Source organism: Psammomys obesus, unplaced genomic scaffold (genome assembly GCF_907164565.1).
Source record: "Psammomys obesus unplaced genomic scaffold, mPsaObe1.curated_primary_1811, whole genome shotgun sequence".
Classification (NCBI taxonomy): Eukaryota; Metazoa; Chordata; class Mammalia; order Rodentia; family Muridae; genus Psammomys; species Psammomys obesus.
The window spans coordinates 26,521,981-26,534,902 of NW_026585504.1; positions in this window are offsets into that span (position 1 = coordinate 26,521,981).

Here is a 12,922-nt window from a genome sequence, read left to right on the forward strand (position 1 = left end):
TACTTTAAGATATACTGGTTTAAAATAAAAAAGAAGAAAAAGTCCAAATGGGAGACCACACTTAATAGTAAATTATAAGGAATATTTGTGTTGAAAAGACATAATTAGTGATGATTACTGGGAGAGAGTTTTGTTTTTATGCATTTACATAAAGTACAAAAAATAAACAGTAATATATAGAATAAAAAGTAAAATAGAGTGCTTTATTCAAGTTCAGATAAGGGAAGTCTTAACTGGAAATTCAGTCCAAGAATATTTGGAAATAAAAATTATTTCTCGATGTAAGTGTAGGTCCTCTTCTATAAAGAAATACTAAAATTAAAAGCCAGATAATATTTTACTTAGGGTCCTCTCTTTTGCTTAGTTTGTTTAGATGTACAGATTTTAGTGGGTTTATTCTATGTTGTATGTTTATATGAGTGAGTATATACCATGTGTGTCTTTTTGCTTCTGGGACAACTCACTCAGAATGATCCTTTCCAGGTCCCATCATTTACCTGCAAATTTCATGATTTCCTTATTTTTCATTGCTGAGTAATACTCCATTGTATAGATGTACCACAGTTTCTGCATCCATTCTTCAGTTGAGGGGCATCTGGGTTGTTTCCAGCTTCTGGCTATTACAAATAAAGCCGCTACAAACATGGTTGAGCAAATGTCCTTTTTGTGTACTTGAGCCTCTTTTGGGTATATGCCTAGGAGTGGTATGGCTGGATCTTGAGGAAGCGCTATTCCTAGTTGTCTGAGAAAGCGCCAGATTGATTTCCAGAGTGGTTGTATCCCATCCTGAAAGGCAAAGAGGATGGACATCAGAAGAAAAAGAAAATAGGAAACAACCTCGGAACCTGCTACAGAGGGCCTCTGAAAGCCAGAAGAAAACAGGAAACAACCTTGGAACCTGCCCCAGAGGGCCTCTGAAAGCCTCTGCAGTATAGACTGTCAAAGCAGATGCTGAGCCTGATGGACAACTGATGGGCAGAGTGAATGGAATTTTATGTAAGAAGTGGGAAATAGTAAGAGCTGGAGGGGTTGGGAACTCCACAAGCAGAGCAACAGAACAAGATAATTTGAACACAGGGAACTTCCCAGAGACTCATACTCCAACCAAGGACTATTCTTGGAGATAACCTAGAACCCCTGCACAGATGTAGCCCATGGCAGTTCAGTGTCCAAGCAGGTTACATAGTAATGGGAAGAGGGACTGCCTCTGACATAATCTGATTGGCCTGCTCTTTGATCACCTCCCCCTGAGGGGGGAGCAGCCTTACCAGGCCACAGAAGAGAACAATGTAGCCACTTTTGATGAGAACTGATAGACTAAGATCAGAAAGGAGAGGAGAACCTCCCCTATCAGTGGACTTGGGGAGTGGCATGCATGCAGAAAGGGGAGGGAGGGTGGGATCGGGAGGGGAGGAGGGAGGGGCTTATGGGGGGATACAAAATTAATAAAGTGTAATTAATAAAAAAAATTTAAAAAAGCCAGATAATAGAAAATAGAAATGAAGTAAATATAATTCAGACATTTGGAGTGAGTCTGAATGCTACTTTCCTAACCTTGATAATATGTGACTGCATTCTAAATATTTATCCTTACATCCACAATAATATTGCTTTTAATTCACATCAAAGAATTTTTTTCAGCAGATGGAAACTATTACAGAGATCTTTTACAAATTAAATGTAGAGAACAACAGACCTTTGGATGACCAGAGGCAAGTAATATATCTAGAGTAAAACTTCTACATGTAAGATCGGGGAACATCAAGATAGGAGACACAGAGCCATCATAACAGACAGAGGACCAGGATATCTGCTGGAAGATTTCTTTTCTATATTTTACAGAAAAGCTGCACCCATGAAATTTAAACAGTATTGTCACCTAAACAAGACCTGCATAATGTCATTAGTAATATGCCAAGTTTGAGGAAATCTCTCACAAGATCACATGCCTAAACATAGTAGAAGCAATATATAGCAATCCTATAGCTAACATCAAATAAAATGGAAACTTAAATCAATCCCACTGAAATCAAGGACAAAGCAAAGGTGCCCCCTTTCTCCATATCTTTTCAACATAGTACTTGAAGCCCTAGTTCGAGCAATAACATAACTAAAGGAGATCAAGGGGATACAAATCAGAAAAGAAGAAGTCAAAGTATCACAATTCGTAGATGATATGATAGTCATTAGCAACCCCTAAAATTCAACCAGAGAACTACTTCAGCTGATAAACACCTTCAGCGAAGTGACTGGATACAAAAATTAACTAAAAAAAAAAAAAAAATCGGAAGCCCTCCTGTATACCAAGGACAAAGGGCTGAGAAAGAAATTAGGGAAACAACACCCTCCACAATATCCACTAATAACATAAAGTACTTTGGTGTGACTCTAACCAAGCAGGTGAAAGACCTGTTTGAAAAAAAACTTCAAGTGTCTGAAAAAGGAGATTGAAGAAGATATCAGAAGATGGAAAGATCTCCTGTGCTCATTGATCGGTAAGATTAACATTGTGAAAATGGCCGTTCTGTCAAAAGCAATCTACAGATTCAATTCAGTTCCCATCAAAATACCAACTCAATTCTTTACAGACCTTGAAAAAAAGATTCTCAAATTTATACGGAAAAAAAGCCATAATAGACAAAACAATCCTGTACAAACAACAAATCATCTGGAGGAATCTCCTTTCCTGATCTCAAGCTATACCACAGAGCAATAATAATAAAAACTGCATGGTACTGGCATAAAAACAGAATGATGGATCAATGGCACCGAATAGAAGACCCATAAATAAATCAACACACCTATGGATTCTTGATTTTTGACAAAAAAAAAGCCAAAAATATTCAATGGAAAAAAGACAGCATCTTCAACAAATGGTGCTGGTCCAACTGGAGGTCTATAAGAAGAAAAATGAAAATAGATCCATATTTATCATCCTGCACAAAACTAAAGTACAAGTGTATCAAAGACATCAACATAAAAACAGGCACACTAAATCGGGTAGAAGAAAAAGTGGAAAAGAGCCTGGAACTCGTTGGCACAGGAGACAACTTCCTGAACAGAACACCAACAGCACAGGCTCTAAGATCAACAATCAGTAAATGGGACCTCATGAAAAGCAAAGGACACTGTCATCAGAACAAAAAATGAGAGCCTACAGACTGGGAAAGGATCTTCACCAAACCTATATCTGACAGAGGACTAATATCCAGAATATACAAAGAACTAAAGAAGCTGAAAAGCAACAAACAAAGTAATCCAATTTTAAAAAATAGGGTACAAAGCTAAACAGATAATTCTCTGTAGAAGAATATAGAATGGCAGAGAAACACTTAAAGAAATGTTCAACATCCTTAGCATACAGGGAGATGCAAATCAAAACAACCCTGAGATTTCACCTTACACCCATAAGAATGGCTAAGATCAAAAACTCAAGTGGCAACACATAACTGGAGAGGTTGTAGAGAAAGAGGAAACCTCCACTGCTGGTGGGAATGCAAACTTGTACAACCACTTTGGAAATCAATCTGGTGCTTTCTCAGACAATTAGGAATAGCGCTTCCTCAAGATCCAGCTATACCACTCTTAGGCATATATTCAAAGTATGCTCAAGTACACAACAAGCACATTTGTTCAACCATGTTCATAGCAGGTTTATTCATAATAGCCAGAACCTGGAAACAACCCAGATGTCCCTCAACCAAGAATGGATACAGAAATTGTGGTACATCTATACAATGAAATACTACTCAGCAATTAAAAACAAGGAAATCTTGAAATTTGCAGGCAAATGGTGGGATCTAGAAAAGATCATCCTGAGTGAAATGTCCTAAAAGCAGAAAGACACACACAGTATAAGTGGATACTAGACCTATAAGATAGGATAAACATACTAAAATCTATACACCTAAAGAAGCTAAGCAAGAAGAAGGACTATGGGGTAAGATGATCAATCCTCACCTAGAAAGACAAATGGGATGAATATTGGAAGAAGAAGAAAACAAGAAACAGGACAGTAGCTTACCACAGAGGGCTTCTGAAAGACTCTACCCAGCAGTGTATCAAAGCAGATGCTGAGACTAATAACCAAACTTTGGGTAGAGTGCAGGAAATCTTATGAAAGAAGTGGAAGTTACTAAGACCTGGAGAGGACAGGAGCTCCACAAGGTGAGCAACAGAACCAAAATATCTGGGCACAGGGATTTTTTTTTTCTGAGACTGATACTCCATTCAAGGTCCATTCATGGATATAACCTAGAACCCCTGATCGGATATAGCCCATGGTTACAATTGGGTATCCTAGTAAGGGGAACAGGGACTGTCTCTGACATGAACTCAGTGATTGGCTCTTTGACCACTCCCCCTAGGGAGGAGCAGCGTTGCCAGACCACAGAGAAGGACATTGCTAGTAGTCCTGAAGAGACCTGATAAGTTAGGGTCAGATGGAGGAGGAGGACGACCTCCCCAATCAGTGGACTTAGAGAGGGGCAGGGAGGAGATGAGGAAGGGAGGGTGGCATTGGGAGGGAATGAGGGAGAGGGCTACAGCAGGGATACAAAGCAAATAAAATGTAAAAAAATTAAAATTAAAATATAAAAATATATAAATTTAATTTAAAAAAGAAAGAAAATCTGCAGTAGATGAAGTAGGTTAAGTCTCCTTTGTATCAGGCGACAGTGTTGAAAAGTGAAAAGAAAACTACATTTCTGTGTAAGTAGAAATTTTACTATGCAGCCAGCCTCATGGGCCAGATATTTTTGTCTTCTTTCACGAGTGAGACAATCAGGTTCACAAGGCCAAGTAAAGATGGTGATAGATTTTTAGGAAGAAAGAAAAAAGTTTGCTATTTGAAATGTAATGCCTATATTCAGATATTCTATGCTTATGAATGGGAAATCTTTTCTGTGCTACTGTGTTTTCTACATGTACAGATGGAATTTTACAATAACTAATATCACTTATCAAACTGAACTCCCTTACAAAATTTCCAAGGAAAATAGGAAAATGGGTATGAATGGTATCATTCAGTGAAAAACAAACAAAACAAAACAAACAAAAACCTCCTAAGGCAGTACTAAAAACAGGAACAGAGAATTAGGAATATAGCATACAATGTTGCAAATCATTTATGTTCAACTAGTCAAGAAGTGAAAAATCTCTGTACATGATATTTTTAATTGACAAAGGTTTGGCATTAGGTGTTACTAAAAGTTCCAAACTTTATATTCCAACAATGGAAGAATGGTTTCTTTCAAAATTTCAGTTCTTGCCCAGTAATTTTTTAGGAAAAATAGTAATACCAGAAAGAGAAGACTAAAACAAAAGTAAAAAAAAAGGAAAGAAAGCAAGATTCAGAAATTTACTTTGCCCAGATTAACCTCTGATACCAATACTATCAAAATATTTTATTGTTTTTACTGATTTCTCAACATTTGAACACTGTCAGCACAGACAGCTAAGTTTTAATAGGAATAAACCTTGAGATAGAAAAGTTTATATTAAGGGACTCAGGAACCCAAAGATATTTAATCAATTATTGGTAGGTCTTGCCTCACCTGGTGTTTTTATATGTATAATTTATTTATTTTTAGTTTGATATTTGGGGATATTTACACATACGTATACTATGTTTTGATCATATCCATACCCCTTCCTTCTCCTCTGTCTCTTCCCAAACCCACAATTAGCCTTTCCTCACAATATCATGTAGTTTTAAAATTTAATTTAATTTATATGTTCATTTATTAAAATTTACTGATTTTGTATCCCTGCTGCAGCCCCTTCCCTCATCTCTTCCCATTTCCACCCACCCTTCCTTTTTTTCCTCCTATGCCATTTCGCTAGTCTCTTGATGGGGAAGGACCTCCTCCCCTTCTGCTCAACCCTAGTGTATCAGGTCTCATCAGGACTGACTGTGTCATCTTCTTCTGTGGCCTTGCAAGGCAGCATCCCCTAAGGGGAGGTGATCAAAGAGTCGGCCACTGAGTTCATGTCAGAGATAGCCTCTGCACCTCTTATTAGGGAACCCACTTGGAAACTGAGGAACCAATGGGCTTCCTTTGAACAGGGATCTAGGTCCTCTCTATGCATAGTCTTTAATTGGAGTATAGGTCTCTACAGCTCCACTGAGCCCAAGTATTTTGGCTCTGTTGTTCTCCTTGTCGAGTTCCTGTACCCTCCAGGTCTTTCTATCTCCTTCTTCTTCAATACGGATTCCAGAATTCTGTCCAAGTACTTTTTAAAAGCCTTTGAAATCCAGGTAGTGCTGCCAATATGGTCATGGTGTTGAGTGAGTTCTAAAAAATTTGAACTTATTTTGAGAGACAAATATAGTGATGCTTAGGAATGTTGGATAGGTGACTTCTATGTCTCAGTTTCCTTTAGGTCAAGGAGCATACAATAATTTGATTATGCAGATATCATCTCCAAAGAATTGTGTTGGGATTTCGATGGGACTTGCATTGAATCTGTGGATTGTTTTTGGTAGGATGGCCGTTTTCACTAGGTTAATTCTACGGATCCATGAACATGGGAAATCTTTCCACCTTCTGATTTTTTCTTCAATTTCTTTATTCAGAGACTGGAAGTTTTTTTTTTTTTCATATAGGTCTTTCACTTGATTGATTGGAGTCATACGGTGGTACTGTATGTTATTTGTGGCTATTGTGAAGGGTGTTGCTTCCCTAACTTCTTTCTCATTTGTTTGTCTATTGTATACGGAAGGTATTCAGATTCTTTTGAGGTAATTTTGTATCCAGCCATTTTGTTGAAGGTATTTATCAATTGAAGGAGTTCTCTGGTAAATTTTTGGTGGTCACTCATGTATACTATCTTATCATGTGTGAATCGTGATACTTTGACTTTTTCCTTTCCAGTTTGTATCTGCTTGATCTCCTTTAGTTGTCTTATTACTCTAGATAGGAATTCAAGTACTTTGATGAAGAGGTAAGGAGAGAATAGGCACCCTTGTCTTGTCCCTGATTTCAATGGGATTGACTTAAGTTTCTCTCCATTTGGTTTGATGTTGGCTATAGGCTTGCTTGTATTACTTTTACTATGTTTAGATATGTGCCCTGTATCCCTCTTCTCTCCAAAACTTTAAACATGAATGTGTGTTGGATTTTGTCAAATGCTTTTTTGGCATCTTAGGAGAGGATCATGCTGTTTTTATCTTTCAGTTTGTTTACATGGTGGATTACATTGATGGATTTCCATATATTGAACCACCCCCACATGCCTTGGATGGAGCCTACAGATCTCATCTCCAACTTCTTCCGGATACAGTTTGCTCCCTACCCACTAAACTTTTTGTCCTCTTGTAATTTTTAACACCCATAGAACTCAATCTTTCCTTCTCATGTATCCTTGGATATTTGACCTTCCACTGGACCATGGTCGAGGGCCTGCACACACACACAAACACACACACACACACACACACACACACACACACACACACACACACACTTCAACACTGTATCACCCTGGCTGACCTGAAGCTCACTATGTAGTCCAGGCTTATGTTGAACTCAAAGATACTTGCCAGCTTTTGCTCCCAAAATACTACCAGGGGCTACATTTTTTTTTAAAAAAAAAACTGACTCTCCATGTTCAGTAGCCTCCAGTATCTAAAAGCTCCTCCATAGGGGTACACCATTGTGCTGATCTCCCCTCTCCATGCTGGGAATTTTTCTGGCTTGAGTTTGTACAAGGCCTGTGCATGCTGTCACAACTACTGTATGTTTGCATGTGCAAATGCCCCGATGTGCCAGGAAAACAGCATTTTCTTGCAGGCATTTACCTCCTCTGCCTCTTACACTCCTACTATCTCTTCTTATGCAATAATCCCTGAGACTACCAAAGATAAGGTCCCATTTAGAGCTAACCATTCTGTAATCTCTTATTCTCAGTGCCTTGACCTGTTGTGGGTCTCTGTGTTAATCGCCAACTGGTGTAAATGGAATCTCTGCTGAGGACTGAGCAATACATTTTCCTATGGGAATACTGATTAATCATTGGGAATCTGTTTAATACTGTTTACACCTAATGGGATTTGTTTTCAAATCACTGAAGTTGTTCCATGAAGATAAAAGGGTAAAGAAGAATCTACTTCTTTGCCAATGTGCATGACCTTTGCTATGACTCAGAAGTCAGCAGAAAGTGGTCCTTCTTAATATAAACCTTTTGTACTTTTAAGTGGCTATATTGTCTGTATCCATCAAATGTTACAATGTAACAAACATGTCTAACAGTATTTTTAAATCCATGACCCAAGTGAATAACTACTATGGATTGGGCAGGCTTGAGTTTTCTGTTTGTTGTGCCTGGTCTCATTCATGTGACAATAGTGCACTTCTGATCAGAGAAGTTAATTGATACTCATGACCTTACTTTTGGCTAGAGTGAGCAAACTGATTTTCTCCAACAAATTAACTCCAGTGTTTACATGCCTGCTTGTGCCCCATTTGCTAAAGGAACAAGACCATGTTCATATTCAAAAAGTGAGGATAAAATATAGTCACTAGATAAAATATGCTGTAAAATATTTTCACATTCTTTCTAATTTACTATAGAACTTTTCTATTCCAAAATAGTGATTAAATTTTATAAACCTCATTAGCCATTAGGGAAATGCAAATCAAAACAACCCTGAGATTTCACCTTACACCCATGAGAATGGCCAAGATAAAAAACTGGTGACAACACATGCTGGAGAGGTTGTGGAGAAAGGGGAACTCTTCTCCACTGCTGGTGGGAATGTAAACTTGTACAACAACTCTGGAAATCAATCTGGCACTTTCTCAGACAACTAGGAATAGCGCTTCCTCAAGATCCAGCTATACCACTCCTAGGCATATATCCAAAAGAGGCTCAAGTACACAAAAAGGACATTTGCTCAACCATGCTTGTAGCAGCTTTATTTGTAATAGCCAGAAGCTAGAAACAACCCAGATGCCCCTCAACTGAAGAATGGATGCAGAAACTGTGGTACATCTATACAATGGAGTATTACTCAGCAATGAAAAATAAGGAAATCATGAAATTTGCAGGTAAATGGTGGGACCTGGAAAGGATCATCCTGAGTGAGTTGTCCCAGAAGCAAAAAGACACACGGTATATACTCACTCATATAGACATACAACGTAGGACAAACCCACTAAAATCTGTGCATCTAAAGAAACTAAGCAAGAGAGAGGACCCTAACTAAAATGTTCAATCCGCATCTTGAAAGGCAAAGAGGATGGACATCAGAAGAAGAAGAAAACAGGAAACAACCTAGGAATCTGCTACAGAGGGCCTCTGAAAGCCAGAAGAAGAAAACAGAAAACAAACTAGAAACCTACCACAGAGGGCCTCTAAAAGCCTCTGCCCTGCAGACTATCAAAGCAGATACTGAGCCTGATGGCCAACTGTCGGCAGAGTGAATGGAATTTTATGTAAGAAGTGGGAAATAGTAAGAGCTGGAGAGGACAGGAACTCCACAAGGAGAGCAACAGAACAAGAAAATTTGAACACAAGGAACTTCCCAGAGACTCATACTCCAACCAAGCACTATTCATGGAGATAACCTAGAACCCCTGCACAGATGTAGCCCATGGCAGGTCAGTGTCCAAGTGGGTTACATAGTAATGGGAAGAGGGACTGCTCTGACATAATCTGATTGGCCTGCTCGTTGATCACTTCCCCCTGAGGGGGGAGCAGCCTTACCAGGCCACAGAAGAGAACAATGTAGCCACTTTTGATGAGAACTGATAGACTAAGATCAAAAAGGAGAGGAGAACCTCCCCTATCAGTGGACTTGGGGAGTGGCATGCATGCAGATAGGGGAGGGAGGGTGGGATCTGGAGCGGAGGAGGGAGGGGCTTATGGGGGGATACAAAATGAATAAAGTGTAATTAATAAAAATAAAAAATAAGTTAAAAAATTTTTATAAACCTGTGCCTCTTTTCAAGGGAATACTTTTCAGTACTCAGAGAACCATTGCCAGAACGACTGATGGGAGTCAAACATTTCCTAAAAGTTTTGTGACAATGGGATGTCATGGAAGACAAGAGCCATTACTGAGTTGCTTCAAGAAAGGGCATTCCCATATTTTTTTTAAAATCCTCTTCGTCACACTTCACTCTGGGAGATACATGCTAGTGACTAAAATTTGGTTTTTCCTTATTTACTTCCCTTCTGCTCTGGCATCATTACAATCCACATCTGTTTGTTCTGGCATGTGAGCAGTGATCGGATCTGTAGCAAAATTTTCCACCTGGGTAGCTGAACTGTCTCTGAGTGGCAAGACACCTTTTACCAGCATTGGTGGAAAACGAGCTGCTTGCCTAATTTGAGTGCTTCCTGTTGGGCTTCTTGAGGCAGGACAAAACAGAACTTACTCCCAAAATCGTTCTGCGAGTTTTATAAAACACCCACACTGAATAAAAAGAGTCAAGTAGCAAGTGCTGTCAGTAATGCAGACAATAAAAACTAATTTGCAGATTTGATAACATAATATACTAATGAACTTGTACCAAGTAAAGAATTTATGGACAAGAGTCTCATAATTCATAACTAATATCTAATACTTGTAGATAATTATGATGCTGTGTGCACTATTCTCTCTACAGGTAAGTATGTTTAAATGTAAGTATGTATGTAACTCCCCAGATTTTTGACAAGAGTTTTAGTATGACCCTGATACACAATTCTAAAAGCTTACTAGTTTCTGAAGGTTGAGGGGGTGACACTGATGGAGGTGTCAACATGTTACATTTCTCAAAGCAGTTAATGGCTCTATGCTTGACTTTACTAAAACTCAAAGACCACACGGCAGTGCTGAACATTTATTTCCACTGCTCTTGCTATGGTGCAGTCATAAGGTGTGCTTTGTGGTTCAATGTATCAACAAATTCCCATATTCGTTTTGGTTCTAGCTTTACCTCTATTACATTTCTCCACAGTCTATCTCAGATACCAACTCAAATAGCTTCCAAATCTTCTCGAACCACATCTGTTTGTACACCTTTGTCTTCTTACCTGGTCTTTGTGTGTTACACTGTTACCAGTGTAGCCTAACCTTAACAAAACAAGCTTTCCAGTAGAGCATGCTTGATTGGTCATCTGCTAATCCCTTACTGAAATATTAACTTTTCAAATAATAGTTGTCAATGATGTGGCAATTTTTACTGTAAATATTGTAATCAACTTTATTGAAGTGTAATTCATATTCAGTCAAATAAATATTCTAGGTGGAGTTACAGAAACATACTTACTTACACATCTATCATCAGGATTATAATAATAACATGCCAATCAGCTAAGAATGCAGTTTTTATACAAAAACATATATTTAGTCATGACAGACATCTGTCTATTCATCTTGCTTGTTTTAGACTTTTACTTTAATGAAATCCTATAATATGATGAGAGAAGGAGGGTGGGGTTGGAAGGGAATGAGGGAGGGGGCTACAGCTGGGATACAAAGTGAATAAACTGTAATTAATATAAAAAATTTTAATAAAAAGAGAATATTCATGGTTGGCATACTGGTGCTCTCCTCTAAACCTAGCACTGGGGAGGCAGAGGCAAGCCAATCTCTGTGATTTAGAGGCCAGCTTGTTCTACATAGTTTGGGGGAGCCAGATATAGACAGTTAGAACTTGTCTCAAAACACAAACACACACATACACCCACACACAAATAAAACAAATAGACAAAAAAAATAAAGGACATTGAAAACATTTTTTTTTCTTTTCCTTCACTGGAAGCAGTGGGAGGTAAGGATTGTTCTTCAGTACTGTCAGAGACACTGAACAAGTCTCTGGAGATAACTTGCTCAAAAGTGGTCTTCCTATGGCTGGGTCTCCCAGGTGCTACTCTCAGCTTCATCAATGCTAGCCAGGAGCAGCTTATCTATGATAACTCATGTTTTTCTACCTAACTTGACACTAGATTCTGCTGTGGCTGTTTTTTTGTTTGTTTGTTTGTTTGTTTTAATTAAACTATTTATTTACTTTACATCCCAATTGTCTCTTCTCCTGTTTCTGCTCCTCTCAGTCCCCTCTTTCCCCCTTCCCCTTTATACCCTTCATTCTCTTCTCCTCCGAAAAGTGGAGGCCTTCCATGGAAATCAACCAGCCTTGAAAGGTCAAGTTGCAATAGGACTAGGCACACCTTCTTCTGTTGAAGCTAGACAAGGCAGCCCAGTTAGGGAAAAAGGATCCAAAGGCAGGCAGCGCAGTCAGAGGCAGCCCCTACTCATACTTTAACAGTCACACATGAAGACCAAGCTGAACATTTTTTTAGATATGTTCAGAGGCCTAGGTCTGCCCCACGCATGCTCTCTGGTTGGCAGTTCAGTCTATACGAGCCACTATGGGCCCAGGTTAGTTGATTCTATAGTTTTTCTTATGGTGTCCTTGACCTCTCTGGCTCCTTCAATTCTTCTTTCTCCTCTCCCAAAGGATTCCCTAACCTCTACTCAATGTTTGACTGTTGGTCTCTGCATCTCTTTCCATCAGTTGCTGGATGAAGCCTCTTTGATGACAAGTATGCTAGGCTCCTGTCTAACAGAATATCATTAATAGTTTTTGGGGGGGCTCTCTCTTTTAGCATGGGTTTCAGGCTGGGTCAGTCATTGATTGGACTGTACCTCAAATTCTACTCCATCTTTTACCCCTGAATATCTTATAGGCAGAACTAACTGTAGGTCTAAGGATCTATGGCTGTTTGGTGTCTCAATTCCTCCATTAGAGGAATTGCCTGGTTACAGGAGATGGCCAGTTCAGCTTCCATACACTCCATTGCTAGGAGTCTTAGCTACGGTCACTCTCAGAGATTGCTTGGAGTTTCTGTTTCCCTAGGTTCTATTTTGTCCCAGAGAAGCTACCTCCAGTCAAATTGTCTTTCCCAATACTCTCTCCCTCCACTCCAGTTC